Source organism: Lithobates pipiens, unplaced genomic scaffold (assembly GCF_037356315.1).
Source record: "Lithobates pipiens isolate NorthernLeopardFrog02 unplaced genomic scaffold, aLitPip1_a1.2 Scaffold_8, whole genome shotgun sequence".
NCBI classification, from domain to species: domain Eukaryota; kingdom Metazoa; phylum Chordata; class Amphibia; order Anura; family Ranidae; genus Lithobates; species Lithobates pipiens.
In genome coordinates, this window is record NW_027507903.1 from 607,291,243 (window position 1) to 607,297,242 (window position 6,000).

Sequence of the window (6,000 nt, forward strand, 5' to 3'; positions counted from 1 at the left end):
AAAACACGGAAGCAGCGTCACCGAGCAGCTTCATTGTACTGGCGGAAGAAGCTGTTCCCGGTCTCTATCGCCACCTGCTGTTCACATTACAAACGTTAGCTAACTAGGTAACTACGTACACTAAACATAGTATTTAGCGCCACCTGGTGTGCACAGGTGAGCGATGTGGATGAAGGGTGAATGTTGAGTAGGAATCCAACAATTCGCCAGACCCAGCATACCAAGCACTGTGCAGCTCATGGTGCATTGTAAAAAAAAAAAAAAAATTATTGCAATATTTTGTATATATAGATAGATAAAAAAAAAAAAATATATATATATATATATATATGTATGTATATATATATATATATATATGTATGTATGTGTATAGATCTATCTATCTATCGATAGGTAGAGGTAGATATCTATCTATATATAGATATCAATAGATAGACTATATAGATATCTATGGAATATATATATAGAGAGAGAGAGATCTATATATATATATATATATATATATCTATCTATCTATCTATCTATCTATCTATCTATCTATCTATCTATCTATATATATATTCCATAGATATCTATATAGTCTATCTATTGATATCTATATATAGATATCTCTCTCTCTCTCTCTCTCTCTCTCTCTCTCTCTCTATAAATCTATCTATATCGATATCTATATATATATATATATATATATATATATATATATATATATATATATATATAAAATGCAGGTGTTTTCTACGATAGAAAGCCTTACTGCTCCCATTTCGCAGTTTTTACACCTTAGTCCTGCTTTAAAGCCTAGCACCAACCAACCCTTTTTCGAGCAGTTACAGTGACAGTTTTTTTTTGTTTTCCTTTTGGAAATATAGTTTGTCCCAACTGTCACTTTTGCTGGACAGTTTTTCTTGCATGTCTAATGCCGGCCATACACGGTTCAAATTTCAAAAGAATTTTCTTTCGAAAATCGTATCTAAGAATTTTCGTACGAATTTTGCACCATTAGTGGGCAGCAGCAACAGCCGATTTTCGTGCGGCAATCAAATTTGAGAAATCTGACATGTTGGAAATTTTTTGAAAAACAAACGATTTTCTAATCAATGATGCGAGACTCGTGCGAGAAATGTAATAAGGGAAAAAAAAATGCGCATGAGCAAGAAAAGAAAATTTACAGAGAGAAAAGAAGATTCCGGGATACGAAAATTCTTTTCTGTAGCAACATGAGGTGAAATTGAAGGCTTGGTCGGGCTGAATTTTCGAAATCACAAAAAAAAAAAAACTTTCTTATTTTGAAAAGAAAATTCATTCGAAATTCCACCATGTATGGCCTTCCTAAAGGAGAAGAAAAAAAATATAAACAGAGGTATGTGAAATAAAATGAAAAAAGGAATTCTTATACTGAGCCCTGGTTCACACTGATATGATGCGGGAAATGCACAAGTTTCGCTGCATTTCCCCTGCTTGGCGATCGCGCGGCATCCATGCAATCTGCTAGGGGTGTCAGTGTTAAACACTTAGACCCCCTTCACACTGTGCCGCCACCGGCGTCAGCGGTAAAACGTCAATATTTTTAGCGCCGCTTTACTGTCGTTTTAGCGCCGCTATTCGGCCGCTGGGGGGGTGGCTTTAACCCCTGCTAGCTGCCGAAAAGGGCTTAAATCAGCCTGCAAAACGCCGTCAGTGCTGCCTATCACTGCTACCCATCGATGCTCATCACTGCTGCTCATCAATGCCCATCACTGCTACCCATCAATGCCCATCACTGCTACCCATTAATGGCCATCACTGCTGCTCATCAATGCCACCCATCAGTGCCCATCAGTGCCGCCTATCTGTGCCCCCCAGTGCGCCTATTAGTGCCCACTAGGGATGAGCCGAACACCCCCGGTCCGGTTCGCAACAGAACTTTCGAACGGACTGAAAATTCGTGTGAACTTTAGAACTAGGGTTGCCACCTTTTGTTCAAGTCAAACCCGAACACTTTAGCGGAGCATGCCAATTTTTGTTTTATAGTAAAAACTATACATATATTTTGCTATTAAATTACATTTCTAATCATATGAAGTTAATAACAAGAGTTCCCCTTTACATCAGAGCCCACAGAGTTCCCCTTTTTACATCTGAACTCGCTGAGTTCCCTTTCACTGTAAGGGGGGACTCTGCAGACTCTGATGTATTGGGAGAACTCTGGGGACTCTAACATAAGGGATGCTCTGGGAACCCTGATGTAAGGGGGAACACTAAGAACTCTGATGTACGAAGAGGACTCTAATGTGGGGAACACTATGGCATCTGGTTTAAAGGGGAAATCTGATGTAAGGGGTGCTCTGAGAACCCTGATTTACCTTAGTGTACTCACTCAGAGGCAGGAGAGAGAAGGGGGAAGACTTCAGTCACAGACAGGGATGGATGGTGAGCTCACTCACCCCTTGGCATCCAGATGTATCTGAGGCTGCTGAATTAAAAATTTTCCGGCCCCAACTTTCCTTTTCTTAGGCACAGCGCCGGGGATTGGAGTGTGGGCAGACCCAGAGGGGTAGAGGTGGGGGAAAGAGGTGCTGATCGAGCCCTCTCTCCTCTCCCGTCTGTGTGTGTGTGTTTCGGAGGAGGGGGGGGGGGGTTAGTGCTGGCTTTGAGCAGTATGAAAGGGTGTAACAGACACTTTCAGCTTAGACAACTGCAGCCAGCAACCCTGCTGGGAAGCCATAGCCCAGTCTAACTAATGTGTCCGGGTTTCAGGCAGTCTGAAACCCGGACGCATGATTCCAAACGCCGAACTGTCCGGGTGAATCCTGGACAGGTGGCAACCCTGTTTAGAACCCCATTGAAGTCCATGGGACTCGAACGATCAAAATAAAAGGTGCTTATTTTAATGGCTAATATGCAAGATATTGTCCTAAAAAGGGTTTGGGGACCTGGCTCCTGCCCCAGGGGACATGGGTCAATGCAAAAAATGTTTTTAAAAACGGCCGTTTTGGCGGGAGCAGTGATTTTAATGACGATTAAAGTGAAAAAAAAAGTGAAATATTCCTTTAAATATGGTGCCTGGGGGGTGTCTGTAGTATGCCTGTGAAGTGCCACGTGTTTCCCGTGTTTAGAACAGTCCCTGCACAAAATGACATTTAACAGAAAAAAAGTAATTTAAAACTGCTTGCGGTTTTAATGTAATATCTGGTTCCGGCAATATGGAAGAAAATCATTGAAAAAAATGGCATGGGTAGCCCCCCCTGCCCATTACCAGCCCCTTTGGGTCTTGTACAGATATTAAGGGGAACCCCGTACCCATATTAAAAAAAGGAAATGCGTGTGGCCCCCAGGCCCTATATACTCAGAACAGCAGTATACAGGCGGTGCAAACAAGACAGGGACTGTGTAGGTTTGTTGTGTTAAGTTGAATCTGTTTGTAATTTTCAACTGGTACATTTTTAAAGTGTAGCTCCAGTCAAAAAAACAATTTTAATCTTTTTGGAAAACATAGGGAAGGGTTATCACCCCTGTATAATTTGTTTTGTCGTCCATCTTTTTTCATCTCACTTGCTGCTGTCTCCTTGCGTTTGCAAGTAGGAGATGTTTGTAAGTTGGATGTTTGAAAGTAGGGGCCTGCCCTATATGCTCTGCAGAAATGGCGGAACAAGGTGTTGGTTTTGCCACAACATTGTAAGCCCTCAAAGTGACTCTTGGTGGGCGCTGGAGCACCCTGCTGTGAACGATTATATCAAGAATTGTAATTACATGCCGTTGTTGAACAGTGGTAGAAAAATTGGGCCTTTGGTGGTTGTGGTGCTGGTGCCACAACACCCACTAACTCCTGCAGATGGCTCTATTAGAGAACAGCAATAAAGGGTAGATACAGGTGTATACTGTGCTGTGCTGGAGGCACACAACACCCACTAACTCCTGCAGATGCCTTTATTATAGAACACCAGCAATAAAGGGTAGATACAGGTGTATACTGCGCTGAAGGCACACAACACCCACTAACTCCTGCAGATGCCGGAACACTACAGAAGGCCGCCGCGCTGGCAGCCTTATATAGTGTGGGGCGTGTACTAAACAGCCTGAGCTATAATATGCCTGTGGCCAATTATGACTTTCCTCGCTGCCGGCACTGTGATTGGCCAAGCATGCGGGGTCACAGTGCATGCTTGGCCCAACATGAGCCAGCAATGCACTGCGATGGCGCAGTGCATTGTGGGCCACGAGCGCCACGCGAATTTGGCGCGAAGAGCCCACAGAGTTTGGCTTCGCCAAATGGGCGAACAGCCGGTGTTCGAGTCAAACATGCGTTCAACTCGAACACCAAGCTCATCCCTAGTGCCCACCAGTGCCACCCATCAGTTTCGCCTATTAGTGGTCATCGGTGCCACCTATCAGTACCTATAAGTGCGGCATATTCGTGCCTCATCAGCGTCCATCAGTAAAGGAGAAAAATTACTTATTTACAAAATTAACAGAAACTAAGAAAAACTTTTTTTTTTTGGTCTTTTTTTTACATTTTTTTTTTTAGGAAAAAATAAAAAACCCAGAAGTGATTAAACACCACTAAAAGAAAGCTCTATTTGTATAAAGAAAATGATAAAAAAATGTCACATGATTATAGTGTAGCATGACCGCGCAATTGTCATTCAAAGTGTGACAGCGCTGAAAGTTGAAAAATGGCCTGGGCAGGAAGGGGGTGAAAGTGCCCAGATATTGAAGTGGTTAAACTGATAACAAGTTATACTTTCCTGAGCTCTGGGGGGACCGGTTCCTTATCATTCTCCACAATACAGCTCTCGTTCATAGATCAGCAGGTAGCGTGGCCGAGCGGTCTAAGGCGCTGGATTAAGGCTCCAGTCTCTTCGGAGGCGTGGGTTCAAATCCCACCGCTGCCAGTAATTTTTTTTTTCTTTTGTAATTACTACAAAGCTTTAGAGAGTCCATTAGATATAAATTCCAATCCTCCCGGTGTGCAATTCCCCGTCTGGACCTTTCATAACATTTCTGATGTGACATCATCAATACATAGATATACCCCTTCACTGTGCAGTCTATTGGAAGCTGGCATCATACTTTGTCCCTATGATGAGTCAGCTCCTGTGATATGGCATTGTGCTCATAGTACACCCAGACTATGACGTCACATCATTCCATTCACATCATGGTATTAATGATCTAATAGATATCACATGAGAGATCAGTGTGTGGATCTGTACACCACAGCTCTGTTATTCCACTACATGTAACACAGACAGTGTACACAAGGCACTGGGGAACAATGGAGTGCATTGTTACATTGTAATGTATAACATTGTTCATTGTAACATTGTATTGTATAGCACTGTATGTTAATACACTGTACTATACAGCTCCTTATGTTGATACATTGTACCGTATACAGTACAATGTATCAACATATAGAGCTATACGGTACAATGTATCAACATAAGGAGCTGTATAGTACAGTGTATTAACATACAGTGCTATACAATACAATGTAACAACATATAGTGCTATACAATACAATGTAACAACATACAGTGCAATACAATACAATGTAACAACATACAGTGCTATACAATACAATACAGCGATATACAGTACAATGTATCAACATATAGAGCTATATCGCTGTATTGTATTGTATAGCACTGTATGTTGATACATTGTATTGTACAGCACTGTATGTTGATACATTGTACTATACAGCTCCTTATGTTGTTACATTGTACCGTATAGCGCTATATGTTGATACATTGTATTGTATATCGCTGTATGTTGTTACATTGTATTGTACAGCATGGTATGTTGATACGCAGTACTATACAGCTCCTTATGTTGCTACATTGTACCGCATAGCTCTATATGTTAATACGGTGTATAGTATAGTGCTGTATGTTGTTACAATGTATTGTACAGAGCTGTATGTTAAAACAATGTATTGTATAGTGCTGTGTGTTACATTGTACCGTAGCGCTCTTTAAGTTGTTACATTGTACTGTATAGCACTGTACATTGTTACAT

General features: G+C 41.5%; 1 non-coding gene across 1 annotated transcript; it reads left to right on the forward strand.

The window, feature by feature from the left end:
- Positions 1-4,789: 4,789 nt before the first annotated feature.
- On the forward strand, positions 4,790-4,871 carry TRNAL-AAG (transfer RNA leucine (anticodon AAG)). The gene has a single exon. It is a non-coding gene; the product is annotated as a tRNA-Leu (tRNA).
- The last annotated feature ends 1,129 nt before the right edge of the window (positions 4,872-6,000 follow it).